This window comes from Orcinus orca, chromosome 17 (genome assembly GCF_937001465.1).
Source record: "Orcinus orca chromosome 17, mOrcOrc1.1, whole genome shotgun sequence".
NCBI classification, from domain to species: Eukaryota; Metazoa; Chordata; class Mammalia; order Artiodactyla; family Delphinidae; genus Orcinus; species Orcinus orca.
The window spans coordinates 14,434,776-14,449,288 of NC_064575.1; the positions used below are offsets into that span (position 1 = coordinate 14,434,776).

The 14,513-nt window shown below is 41.9% G+C and overlaps 1 protein-coding gene across 7 annotated transcripts in view; it reads left to right on the forward strand.

The window, feature by feature from the left end:
* The window catches only part of SULF1 (sulfatase 1), a 162,582-nt gene that overhangs the window by 73,464 nt on the left and 74,605 nt on the right, over positions 1-14,513 (forward strand). For 3 of the 7 annotated variants that reach the window (XM_049700459.1, XM_033437540.2, XM_049700458.1), the window contains exon 3: positions 13,285-13,549. The exons of the other annotated variants lie outside the window; for them this stretch is intronic. The gene's annotated coding sequence lies outside the window, so the exon portion shown is untranslated. The remainder of the gene's footprint in view (positions 1-13,284; positions 13,550-14,513) is intronic. 7 annotated transcript variants of the gene reach the window in all.

Consider the following 14,513-nt stretch of genomic DNA (forward strand, 5'->3'; position numbering starts at 1 on the left):
CCCTTATAATAACTAGAAGTGATAATGGATAGCGATGGAGGTAAAACAACACCGTGAAAAATATTCCTAAGGAATTCCAAACAGTATCAGTCCCGTGTCACTTATGTGTTACGGAGACAGCTTTCCATATCCCAGTATCCCACAGAAAAAGTCTGAATTATAGCTAAAAGCAGTATTTATGTTAACGATGATGACCCAGAGCCATAAAACAAAACAGTGACATCATTCCCAGTATTTTTTGAAGACTAGGAAGTATGTGATTTTTTTTTTTTTTTTTTAGTATTCCTATCTTTTTTTTAAATTTATTTATTTATTTTTGGCTGTGTTGGGTCTTCGTTGATGTGCACGGACTTTCTCTAGTTGCGGCGAGCGGGGGCTACTCTTTGTCGCGGTGCGCGGGCTTCTCATTGCAGTGGCTTCTCTTGTTGCGGAGCACGGGCTCTAGGAGTGTGGGCTTCAGGAGTTGTGGCTCGTGGGCTCTAAAGCGCAGGCTCAGTAGTTGTGGTGCACGGGCTTAGTTGCTCCGTGGCATGTGGGATCTTCCCGGACCAGGGCTCGAACCCGTGTCCCCTGCATCGGCAGGCGGATTCTTAACCACTGCGCCACCAGGGAAGCCCCCTGTGATTAATTTTTGAAAGTGCACGCCATACATTAAATCGTGATCCCAATCATTGCCATCCCTCCCCCACCAGAGAAGTGACCAGAGTTCAGCGTCCCCGCCCACTGCCCAGGACTTGTAGAGCCTCCCAGGGAGCAAAACCTACTCCCACCCCACCCGGGGCTCCACTGCATGTATTGCTTTGGCCAAAGGCAGGTAAGCAGGTGCGCCAGATGCCGTGTGGAAGCAGATGGCTTTGAGCGTCATTCCAGATTTCCACCAGCTCTCCCGCGCCTGGTGTCTGCCACGAGAATGGCGTGTCTCGCATCAGGGCTGCTGCCTCGGCCTGCGGGCTGGAGTGGGAACCCTTAGAGAGCCACCACCACTGCAGCCTCCGTGTGACACAGGGAGACATACCCCTTCCTTTGTTGTTACAAGCCTCTGAGTTTTGGGAGGTTTTTTTTTGCAAACTCAGTGTGCTTTAAAATGGTTCCTGTTTGTTTGTTTGAAGCTCCTGCCCTTAAATAATTAAAATAAGGTTTCATGGAAATTTACGTATTTGGAAACCCTTCCCCGAACTGTGATGGATAACTGAGGTATTACTATGAATGACCTCAGTTAAAATTGCACTTGAGGAGATGGTGGAAAAACGGCCATAAGCAGCCATGTGCAATATATGAACGAGATTGTCCCCTCCTCCACGTGGCAAGTTGGGGAGGGCTTCTGTGGGCCGGGGAACAAGGCCCGCGGAGGAGAGGGTGGTCTCAGTGGGCGGAGTCTCCATGGACTGGTGATATTGAGGATGATGTCATGAGGGTTAAGGACAGCTGGCAGCCACCTGCCTTCCTTTTAGAAAATTTCAGGGCTTGTGGGTGTGGATCTCTGGGATCACAGGCACAAAGCAGAAAGTCAAGTCCGATCTTCTTTCCATCTCGGGAAAGTAAAGCCCTCCGGCGCTCACTCGGAGCCTGAGAATGACCAACTTCATGACTACGCACAAATTATTTCACCTTCTGCCTCGGCACCCAGGATTAATTAATCATTGCAAGTTGTCTCGCAACTACACAATGCTACATACAAATGGAGGAGACCCCCGAATTCATGGAGCTGTGACTCGTGGTCTTGAATATTCATGTTCAACCACGCCAGTCCACTCTCTCGCCCAGCAACAACTCTTTGTTTTACTGAGCTCTGAGGGGTCCCCTTCTGTTTGGAAGGTGAAAGGGGACCTGTACGTGGTGTGTGGCTACAATACCAATGCCCTGTCGCATGCTCCTGGGGGAGATGCTCTGAGGCTCATTGACAGCTGCCTGGAAACATCAGCAACACCTGACCCCCATTTTTGCCCCCAAATTCTCCCTGTTGATTTGACAGGTTCAGAATTCACTAGGCCTCCAAGATCTTTTCAAGTGAAAATGCACTTCAGTAGAAAATACTACAAAAACAGAACAGTTAGGAACAAAGTTTCTGGTGGGAGGTAGCCCCAGTTCTACCCCTTGCTGTGTAATCTTGGACAGATTCCTTAACTTCTCTGAATCTCAGTTTCCTCATTTAAAAAAAAAAAAAAGGAATAGTAGTGCCTGCTTCATTGGTACATGGTGGGGCTAAAGGGAGCTGATGACAAGTTTGGTGTATGGGACGTGTTCAACGCATATTAGCAAAAATTGTTACTTCTGGTTAAAAGGTGAAGTCTGATCCACATGTTGGAAATTGTAGAAGGTTGGAGACTCAGGAAAGCAAAAGGAAAGAGGGAGTGGTGAAGAACTTTAGGTGGTCAAGGAGCATATGTGGGTAGTAGAATGGCAGGAATGAAGGAGAAATCAACAATAAAATGAAAGGGCGAGGGGGAAGGCCACAAATTCAAGATATGCCACTCCTGAGAAGCGCCTGGGTCCGCACAGCCAGCACATGGTGCTGGACTATACGTCCTGAAATCGGGCAGCTGGAAAACCCGGACTCCAGAATCCCTGCCCCTTCTCGACCAGGACGACTCAGTCTTCTGAGAAGCGTCTGCTACAAGAATCAAAGATGCACACAGTAGGTTGGAAGGTTGCAAACTTGACCTTTGCTCTGTTTACACCCACTGTCCTAGTTCTGGGAAGTTCAGTCCTACTTTTCCAGTTGACTTTTCTGTGGTTTCATCCCTTTCCTTCCTCTCGCTCAGTGGGAGGAGAATTCAGCTCGGGGTTTCCCAGAGCACCTAACGTGCGTTACGCATCGTGGTGGGTTGAGATCTCCCGGGATCATACTGCGTCATTTAGTCGGTTTGTTGTTTCACTACATCTGTATTTGTCTGCCAGTGTGTCAAAGAGGAGGTGATGGATGAGGGTAAAAGACCCAGAGTGGGCGATTGGCAGAGACAGCTGGACAGAATTAGCAAACTGAGGATGGGCTTCCTCCAAACAAAAGCAGTAACTCACTCTGCTGCCCTCATCTCTAGTAATAATTTACCTAAAGGTGGAAAACAAATTTTGGTGGTGGCAAACCTACCTTAGTACATGACAGTTGTTTAATAAATGTAACAAAGTTCGGCATTGCACGGGGCCGCTGTCAGACTTTGCTAGTTCGTGTATTCAAGGATTTGTGGAACCTAGTTTCTTCAGACATTGATAGAGAATATATAGAAAGGGATATTAGAGGGTCATTTGAAAGCTGCTCTGAAGAACACTTCTGGATATGTGCTGTCCAGTAGAAAACTCTTTCAGTTCCTAGTGAGTGTGTTGGAATGCTTGCCTTTTCGGCAACTCTGCAGAAGATGATCTTACGGAACGGTCCTACCAGCTATGAAATAAGTGGCAATCTCAAGTGTCCCATTTTGGAATTATCAGCTGTCTCTGCCAATGCAAAGGCCTGAGAGATCAACCTTCATGAAAAGACTTGAAGCACCTCCCCCAGGCTTGGTTCCATCTACCGTTCCTTTTGCCAATGCTGGTCGGTTGATGGCTCTACCCTGGACCAGTACTAAAAGCAGCAGCATCCCCTAGGAATTTGTTAGAACTGCAATTTCTTAGGCCCTACCCCTGAAGCAGGAACTCTGGAATAATTAACGAGACCTCCAGCGATTATAATGAACCACTGCTCTACCTTAGGATTTAAGTACTTGAGCTTGGGGCCTTTGTTTAATAGCAAAATGGTTGTTCTTCTCTTGCATGGCTCTTTTAAAGTATCCAGGGACTTCCCTGGTGGTCCAGTGGTTAAGAATCCATCTCGCAGTGCAGGGTACGCCGGTTCGATCCCTGGTCAGGGAACTAAGATCCCGCATGCCACAGGGCAAATAAGCCCACACGCCGCAACTACTGAACCCGTGCACTCTGGATCCCACGCGCCACAGCTAGAGAGAAGCCTGCACACTGCAAAGAAGAGACCGCACACCACAACTAAAGATCCCACGTGCCGCAACTAAGACCTGATGCACCCCCCAAAAATAAATAAATAAATATTTTTAAAATAATAATAAAATAAAAAAATAAAGTATCCAGTATTCTGAAACTGGGAACCAAATGTGTTAAAGAAAATGTTTCCTCTTAGAAGGAAAGCTTCCTCAAAATCTAGAGAGAAATCAATGACTAAATTGTAAAGGAATGAAAAATATCTAGTCCTTGGATTAGGACTCAGCCTGCATCTTCATCTTCTTGTCTGGCTTTATTCTCCAATAAAACTGATTAACAAGTTACTTATGCATATTTTGGAAGATATTTGAGTTGAATTTAGTCCAAACACGAAAGTAGTGTTATATAAGGAAATTTTTCGTAGGGAGCTTGGAAAGCATTGATTAGTAGCCTCGTAGTCAGAATTCCTTTGAGCCAGATGGACATTAAATATACTGCCTTCCTATCTGTGTAACTACAGCTTTGTGGGATCTGTTGATCCACTACTTAACAAGCCAGTGGCCCAATTCAAAATAACCACTTCCACTGCTCTCCCACAATGTACCACATAAGCATATTTTTTAAGAGGAAAAGATTCAGGGGTTAGATGGAAACAATCTTCAAATATTTAAGTCATTTGTTATTGAGAAGAAAATAGAATTATTTTGTGTGGCTCAGTAGAATAGAGCATGATTAAACACTTAGAAGAGGACAGATTTTTGTTCAATAAAATGGAGAATTTCTGGGCTTCCCTGGTGGCGTAGTGGTTGAGCGTCCACCTGCCAATGCAGGGGACACGGGTTCGTGCCCTGGTCCAGGAGGATCCCACATGCCGTGGAGCGACTGGGCCCGTGAGCCATGGCCGCTGGGCCTGCGCGTCCGGAGCCTGTGTTCTGCAATGGGAGAGGCCACAACAGTGAGAGGCCCGCGTACCAGAAAAAAAAAAAAAAAAAAAAGAATTTTTTAACCTGTTTAGCTACCCAAAACTAAACAGGTTTCCTAACAAGGTCTGTGTTACCTAGACAGGGGCATTTTCATTGATGGTCTAGAGAAGGTTTCTTCATTAGTTAAAAGTTAATCTAGGTGAACTTTAAGATCCCTCATCTTAGTGCATTCAGGCTGCTGTAACAAAAACACCATAGACTGGGCGGCTTAAATAGCAAACGTTTATTTCTCATTGTTCTGAAAGCTGGAAGTCCAAGATGAAGGTGCTAGTGGATTGGGTATCTGGCAAGAGCCCACTACCTGGTTCATAGATGTCCATCTTCTCCATGTCCTCATATGGTAGAAGGTGGGTGGGAGAGCTCTCTGTGGCCCCTTTTATGAGGGTACTAATCCCATTCATGAGGGTTCCACCCTAGTGACCTAATCCCCTCCCAAAGACCCCACCTCCTAATACCATCACACTGGGGGTTAGGATTTCAACATATGAATGGGGAAGGAGGGGGACATAAACATTTACTCCATAACACCTTCAAACTCAAAGATGCTATAACATATTTTCAAGTCTCCTTCACATTAGCTCTCTAGAGTAGAGGTTGCTTCTCTCCTTTTTCACATATGATCTGTTCTGCGAAGCCCTGTTCCAATGAGGAACAGCAGATATTCTGTGGCAGGGCGTTGCCGTTTGCTCATTTTGCAAACCTGTTCATGATCATGTACATGTTTCCTTTGTTTGCGTTTCAAGGATACAAAGCTGTAGGTAGGAGATCCTGCAATGGAGGGACCGCATATCAAATCTAATCCTTTGTATTTTCATCCACAATTGAAACTAAATACAATCAAGACATAGAAAAAGGATCAGGAAAAATAAACAAATCCTCCAGAGACCCGCCAGGACTGGAGGTCTTGGTAAGCTTCATAGGCAGTCAGACTTACCTAATAATCCAGTTCTACTAATGACGGCAACTGGTATTTTGAAGCTATCATGCCGTTATATGACACATTTTGATAATGTTTCACCAGAGCGAGCCAAAAGAATGATATACTGGAGATTCACAACTTTATAAGGAATTGTCTAAACAATCTAAGCTCCTCACTCTTTAGAGTTATAAATATATGCTGTGCTTTGCTAATCTGTCCATCAGTGAAAACTGTTTTAGCTTCTCCTCCACTTTTATTTGCAAATTCTGTACACTGATACAAGCCCAGTTCAGCTAACAGGGGAGCATTCTTTATTTTTTTCCTTAATTAAGTAAACATCATGTACCTTTGTATGGGTAATGTTTTAGTAAGCTTACAAATAAAATCAAAACTTGCTTTCTTCTTGAAGACTCAGGGATTAAAATCAGCCCAACTGTGTTGCAGTATAATCTCTAATATCACATCAGATTTTAATAAGCCTCTTTTTTTACAGCACACATGTGCTTAAGACTTCATGGAAACCAAATCTGTGGAGAGAAGGGATTACTTTAGATTACTTTGAAATATGCATTGTTTGAAATGGCCTCTGGTGACCAGCTTTCGTGAATGGCTGATTTTACTTGTGGGACACATCATCTGGTTTAATTATATTAGCTCCTTTGTGTGACAAGTGCTGGTCTTGTGTGTGCTGAGAAGTGAAGGTTTCAAACAAAGTTGAGGAGTTAGAAAATAAATTCTGGACATGGAGCACCACTGGGTGTTTGTAGTATAGATGGTTAGATGAGATTTAAGGACTTGGCCAGCTGTAAACATCTATTTATAAAGATACTCTAGTGACAATAAACATACATTTGCCCCAAATGTCCATAGACATAGATTATAATCCGAGCCTTTTCAGGAAGATTATTTTACAGATATGACAGATAATTGTTTATGGTGATAATATAGCTCTTAAAATTTTCCTTCTATAAATTCTTCGGCTTAAAACTTCATAAACTTCACTCTTTTGTAACAGTAGAGTAAAATTTGAGTTTTCGTTAGCTAAAATATTTCCCAGCTTCTGTCCAGACAAAAAGCTAAGACAGAAGTCATATTTTAAGTTTCAAGTTACTACAGGCCTTTTATGCAAGTACTGTGATTTGAATCAGTGAATTTATGGTTTTAAAAATGTCCTACTGTGTCTCTTCAGGTGCTATTCACCTGAAGACTGTGATAAATATCCCTGTGTCCAAATACTGTTTTGAGGGTAAACTGATGAATTTGATTGGACAAGAATGTCATAAATCAGATGGATGTCAATAAAAATGGGTAGACAATTTATCTTTGCTGTATGCTTTGTGGCTAAAATTAGTCAATTAATTTTCCTAGAGAGGCCTGCTAGCTACTCAGTTTGTTCTACTATAATGATATTTTCCACGATTGCAGGCCTGAATTTCACTTGAAAGTTAAGTAGAGTTGCGCTTTTTTTTTTTTTTGTGGTACGCGGGCCTCTCACCGCTGTGGCCTCTCCCGTAGCAGAGCACAGGCTCCGGACGCGCAGGCTCAGTGGCCATGGCTCACGGGCCCAGCCGCTCCGCGGCATGTGGGATCTTCCCGGACCGGGGCACGAACCCGCGTCCCCCGCATCGGCAGGCGGACTCTCAACCACTGCGCCACCAGGGAAGCCCTAGAGTTGCTTTTTTTACTTGATAAATGTGCAGCTATGCTTGGTAATCACTGGGGGTTAAGTATACAGCTGAAGGAAAGGTGACAATCTGAAGACAGTAGATGGATTTAGGTACATATAAAGCACATGTTGAAGATGATTTTGTCATTAAAAGGCTTGGAATGATATATTTAGCCAATAACACAAGAAAACCTCAAACCAGCATTTCCCAGTACAACTTGTGAAGGAAGTATTTTTGAAATAATACATGAACTAATCTGAATTTTAGGGTTTCCTTGAAAATGGGTCTCTGAGCAAAGGAGTTGACTTAAATATGGATGTTTGATTTTCTTTAAAGGTTCTCCTGTAAATGATACATTTTGGAAGAAAAAAATTGAAGAACAGAGCTATTCCCCATAATTTGTCCCTAAATCTTGAGCTAAGAACTAGAATTTGTTGTCTTTTGAAATGCACATTTGTTTTTCACACTCTGTGTTCCCAGACCTCCCTTTCTTGGTCGTGACTCCGTGTGAGGCCAGCAGGATCCCTCAGAAGGAACTTGTATCTCCATTCCTGTATTTAAACCCTTAGAAAATGTTAAAGAGCATTATATTGGTAGCAAGCTTTATAGCGTAGAAAGTAAGCCAGTGGGAACTCTCTTGACTGTGGCTTAATTTTTAAAGCTAAGTCAGGTGTTCTTCTTTCCTCACATAGATGTTATCTACAAGAAAATATTTTGAGAAGTGCTTTTGAAATCTAAATGTAGCACCTACCTGTATTTTTAAAAATATTTTCTTCAACTTAAATGTATCACAAGAACTGTGGAACTTTAAAATAAATTCATACTGTGACAGATTATGTACATCAGGGAAACAAACTAAAATGAAACATGTCCCCCAAATTCCCAAAGCTGTTAAAAGGTGCATTTTTTGTACCTAGGAATGGTAGAACTTTAAGCTACGAAGATTATGTTTCTTCATTACTTAAGCATGTATCTGCATGTATGAATATATTTATACATGTATCGTAAGTATGTGCATGTGCGTGCATGCACATGTGCGTGTGCAGGCATCTAGGGAGAAAAAAAGATAAATACGTAGGGTACTGATGAAACTTGATGCTTGTGGTAGACAGTAGTGTTCAGCACACTTCAGCTGTACCATCAATTTCCAGCCCTCTTGCAATTGGATGGGGTCATGTGACTAGTTACAGCCAATGAAATATTAGAAGTGATCTGAGTCACTTCCAGGTTGAAGCCATGAAAAGTTCTCCTGCAAGATTCTTCAGTTTTTTTCTTCCTCTGCTTCTTGGTCCAGCTATTGCAGCAACACATCAACTGTGCTCCCATCAGCCCACATCCATGCATGACCGGGCAGAGCAAAGCTCCCGTCACTCTGTGTGTGACTTGCAGTGTGTGTTAAGTCATTGATATTTGGGGTTTTTTTCTTGTTGTTATTGCAACAAACTATATCTGCAATATGCAATACCTCCAGATACTTCAATACAGATAAGCTATAAATATATGAAACCAAAGGCAAATTTAATGTAATAAATCATATACCATAAGGAGTAGTTAAGATGCCTAAGACCACATTTGGGGTTCTTTTTATCAATATGCTATTCTTGCACTAGACCCAAACTGAAGTTTCCAATGCCCCGCTTTTTAAAGTTCAACAGTCTTCCTGTTCTCATTATCTTGGAGCTCATTGCCACCATCAAAACTTGTGACCATTATCAGACCCTTTGGACACTCTGTAGCATCTGCTTCAGGAATATCAGGTCCTTCTGGGGGTTTTTTTCATAATTTTTAGGTCACTTTGGTTTTCTTTGTTTTGCTAATTTCAATTTGAAAGAAGCTGGACAAATCTCAGTCTTGGACCCTTTGCATTCTCCAAAATGCTCTTGGTGAGCTTGTCGTTATGTGGTTTTATTTCCTACCTTTGTGGGTTAACTCTCAAAAGTACATTTCTTGCTGTAACCTCTCACTTCATTCTTATCACTGCTTACGTCTTTCTGTCTATTCTGTTCCTCCATGAGAAAACAGAGGGAAAGCCTAGGAAATTTACTTATTTCTATTTTTATCATGCAAAGATCATGGGAAAAAAATCCAACTTAAACATAAAAAAAAATAAAATCTGTCCCTCTCCCTCATCGTACCCCAGGGGTAACCAACGCTAACAATTTTGTGAATAGATGACTTTTCAAGGTTCCTTCCAATGTCAGGATTTACAGTGTTGGGGGGAGAAAACAGAAAGGGAAAAAAGGGAAGAAAAGCAAACATTGTTCAAGGAGGATCTCATCACTTAGCCAAGGATTTCCCCAAAGGTGCTCCAGGTCAGAGATGCACACTTTTCAGCTGTCGTTGGTGATTGGAAGAGATTTATTATTCGAGGGGTATAAAAATGTTACCGCACCAGAAGGAGACTGTTGTCTATCTTCTTTGCTTGGAGTTGTAATAAATTAGATCGGGAAGCAGGCTTTCTTGGGATTAACAGTAGATGAACTTTGCCAGCTATGGGGTTTTTAAAAGAAAAAATTAGCTCCTTCATGGTTTCACATATATCATAAAGAAGCTAGCACATCCTGAAGGCTTCCTCTAAAAAAAAAAAGTGATATATGGCAAACTTGAAAGTCAAAATTAAAGAAAAAGGGCCATGTAAACTGACCCTAGGAAATGTGGGAACTATGTCGATTGGCGTTGGGGGGGGTGGGATGGGGGAGGGTAGATAACACCTTCTTGCTGGTATAATCCTATTTTGCTTCACTCTAACGATAAACTAAGTGTGTTCTGGTTAAATTCAGCTTTGAATAATTGCATGCTGCTGGCCTAATCTCCCCCACTGCTGTGACTGGTTATGGTGTCCTTTTTTTTTTCTCTGTCTTTACTCTGGAGTGGCATTGCTTTGTACTAGAAACAATTCCATTGCCCCATCCCTGAGAGGTTGATTTCCGTGCTGAGTGGGTTGTTCTGGGCCTGTCTCTCACATACTTTAGATTTATGGGCATTTATTTATAAAGTTCTGTGTTATCCTCAGATTAAAACACACACACACACACACAGAATGTCATCACAGCATGTCATCACTCATTAGATTTGCAGGCATTTAGAACTTAGGACAGTTTCAAGGCTTTAAGGGGAAAAAAAATGAATTACGTTTGTGACTAGGGCCAAATCTGTAGCCTTAGAGGTGAAAGGCCGGGCTTAACTATGGAACCAAATATACTCTAGGCCAGTAATTCTCAAATTCTTTGGGCTTGGAATCCCTTTATATTATTGAAATTGTGTTTTTATCCTTTTATATTATTAAGCTTGTGTTTATGGGGATTTTAGCTATTGATACTTAGAAATTCAAACTGAGAATTTTTAAAAGTATTAATTAGGGGCTTCCCTGGTGGCGCAGTGGTTAGGAATCCGCCTGCCAAGGCAGGGGACATGGGTTCGAGCCCTGGTCTGGGAGGATCCCACATGCCGCGGAGCACCTAAGCCCGTGCGCCACAACTACTGAGCCTGCGCTCTAGAGCCTGTGAGACCCAATGCAGCCAAAAATAAATAAATAAATAAAATAAATTTGTAATGATAATTAAAAAAAGAAAGCCATTGTTTAAAAAAAAGTATTAATTAAGAAACAATAAATCCATATGTTAAATGATATATACTATTTTATGAAAAATAAATATATTTTCCAAACCAAAAAAATATTGGTGACTAAAGTGGCATGTTTTACATTTTTGCAAATCTAATATTTATCTGAATAAAAGAGAACTGGATTCTTATATCTGCTTCTGCATTCAGTCTGTTGATATATATTGTTTTGGTTGAGGTATAGGAATAAAGTTCAGCCTCACATGGATAAATAGTTGGAAAAGAAGTATTTCAAGAGCTTTTTTCAGATACTTGTAGATCTTCTTTGATACTATACCAAAACTTGACACGTGGTGATTCCTAAAGGTTAGGTGTAGTAAGAAATCTGAAACCATATCAATGAGCTTTTCCTACTCTGTTACATTAAAATCCAGTGGTCATCTTGCACTTCGAATGATTTTTTTTACACGTGTATGATTTTGTAACATTGTATTTGGTCATTTGGGAAACATTGGTTCATTGAATTATGCAAATAGTCGAAGTGTTGACACATTTCATTTTACAGTACCATAAAATGACATTCGTTAATACCAACATCAGTGTCATCAGAAAGGTTTTACATATTGGAAAGCTGCTAAGCTCACAGTGGCAGATACAAGTTTTCCAAAGTTCTGCTTTTGACTTGAAAGCTAGATTCTGTCATTGGCAACAAACACGACAAATACCATCAGTTGCTTTCCTTGAAATGACAGTCTGATTTCATTCACGACTTGAGAAAATGTCTGCCAAAAATCCAAGTCCAAGTAATTCTTTCAACTAAAAATAGCGTTCGAGCAAAAACAGAGAAAAAGGATGTGTCTAGTTCACCTGGCAACTCAGTCCCACGAGTGCTTTCCCTCAACGAGCATCACACCTCCATAGGCTGCAAAGGGTTTTATGTGTCCCTTCTCTCTCATAAAACGGAAAACTTAAAAGAAAAGATGTGCATTCAAGGGTCAAGGTTTAATCAAATTAATCATTTTACTGTTTCATCTTGAGTGAAACTGTTCTGTTTTTTTTTTAACCGTATGTGATGCTCCCTTCATTCATACAAAAGCAGCTGGACCCACCATTGCTCTTAGATCATCAGTGCAAATGTCAACGAAGTGAAAAAGGGAAGTAAAGTGTCAGTATTCTTCAAAATCGTTCTGGTCTTGTGGACTCCACCCACAAGGATCTCAGGGTCCCCCCAAAGTCCCAGATTACACTTTGACAACCACGGTGGTGGACAAGCATATGGCCACCATCCCCTTTACCTTGGCACCAGCTGCCCAGACAAAGGGAGGCTTATTGAAGACAGAGACCCCCCCCCTTAAACCTACTGGGGCCACGAGGGCTTTGATTTAGTGTGGGGTTTTGCTGGACAAGCATATGTGAACTAGATTTTCTGTCCAGTTGGCTTGAAGGCTTCCCAGTCTTTTCTTTCTTTTATATGTGACTTGAAACTTTTAATGTCACATTTATAGTTGGCTTGACTGCCCCAAACAAAGTGTTGTAAACTTTCCCCACCAATTGGCCATAGCTACAATTGGTGTTTTCACTTTAGAGCTTGAAGAATAGGCATCTTGTGTTCTGGTCCTGATTCGTGAATACAGCAACCGTTCCTCAAGCTCACTTTCCATGTGTGAGAAAAACCTCTTTTGACATTTCTCCCATTTTCAACTATTTCTCAAGACAAGCTGTTAGTCTCTAAGGACACTTGTTGTCTGCCACAAAGTATCCAATTCAAACATTGCATCGTTGTCTCCTTTGTTGAGGTCTGCATTTTGTCTGTCAGGTTTTTTTTTCTTCTTTTCCTTCTGGAGCTGGAAACCAGGCAGTGAGAGGATGACAGGTTCTAAAAGGTCATATTTGAATAAAGAATTGTCTGTGTGCACTTTTCTTCAGAGTTGTGTGTTTTGTGTGTTTTAGTAAAGGGAGCGCTCCTGCTGGCCAGACCTGTCTGAAAGTTCCATTTTCTTTACCACTCAATTTCTCGGCTTTTACATATGAATCCCCTGAATCGATACTAAATTGTGGCAGAAAAAAATAAACGTAGGTCTCTTCTGCACCTTTAACTGTCCAGAGAGAAAAGTTACTTTATAGGTAAAACGTGCATCTTCTCTGCTGTCCCTTTTCTTTATTAGGAAATGATTTTCAATGTAGTTTATACAAGGTACCATTAAGGCTAATTTTCTTTTTCCTAAAGGAAGAAGTAAAGTAAATAACGAGAAAGAAAAGAATAACCCAGAACACTGATTGGGTTCCAGGGAATGTTACCAGCATCTTGATAGTCAAGAATTTTCAGTTGCGTGTGTGACTGATTATTTAAACCAAGCGCTGCTTTTCGCTCCATACAGTGAGTCTGACTGTATTTTCTGGGTCACCATTGTCAGCAGAGGTTAGTTTAAACCATAGCGGATGCAAGAAACCCTGCGGACTCTCTCTTCACACAACCTCACCGGCTTTGAGAGGTGGGCAAAGTTTTGCTGCTTCAAGGACCAACCCCCCCCCAAGAAATTTCTGTATTTAACTCTTAGGTTAACGCACGCTCTGTGGGAGAAGGCCATTGTTTCACTCATTTCTTTTGCTTTCCCATCCTTTCATGCTTGTATCAGTTTTCTCGTGATTTAAAACAAATGCCCAGAAACCCAACAGTCAAGGCAGAACAATTGCGGGCTTTCAGCGTTCAGAAGGCACCGCGATCACTGAAATGACGCCGAGTTATTACCAAACAAAAAACAAAACCACACGCCAAACCGTACATATTGACTTTCTCAAGCCACAGGATCAGTCGGAGGTGGCTTGCTTTTTGCTCTGCAGATCACGTGCTCAGGACTGCCTCGCTGCAGATGCTGGATTTTTGTTTTAAAATCTAGTTCTTACTGAGTCCTTCTCTCTCTCTCTCTCCCCCTCCCTCTTCCCTCCCAAAGAATAATTACAGGCTGCAAAGTAAAAAGCATTAGAACTGTTTACAAAACAGCTCAAAAAGTTTAAAATAATAGGGGCGTGTGTGTTTGTGTAAAACACAATAATGTGGATGGCAGGGGGAAACGGTACACCGTCTTTCTTCATTCTTCTTTCCTGCCCCACGTCACCCTCCAGAATTTAAGGCGCGGAAGGAAGCGATGGAGTCCCTTTCCTTCTGCTTTGCAGTCCTCACACTTCATCCGTGATGCTTACTTATCTGATACCCGTTTATTGCTGAGCATCAAAATACAGACCCTCAGGTGTGTGGCGACAGAGTGGCTGCTGGAGCCGGCTGGTATCTGATTAATTTTAGGGCAGTCAAAATTCCCATACAGATGCTCCCTCATGACATTCAAGAGAAAGATGGTGTTTTTTTGGGTTTTTTTAATGAGCCCTTTGCTATCTTTCGGAAGTCCAAGAGACCAGCTTTCAGCAGGTTAGCGTTCTAAAGTGAAAGGGGCATTTTTC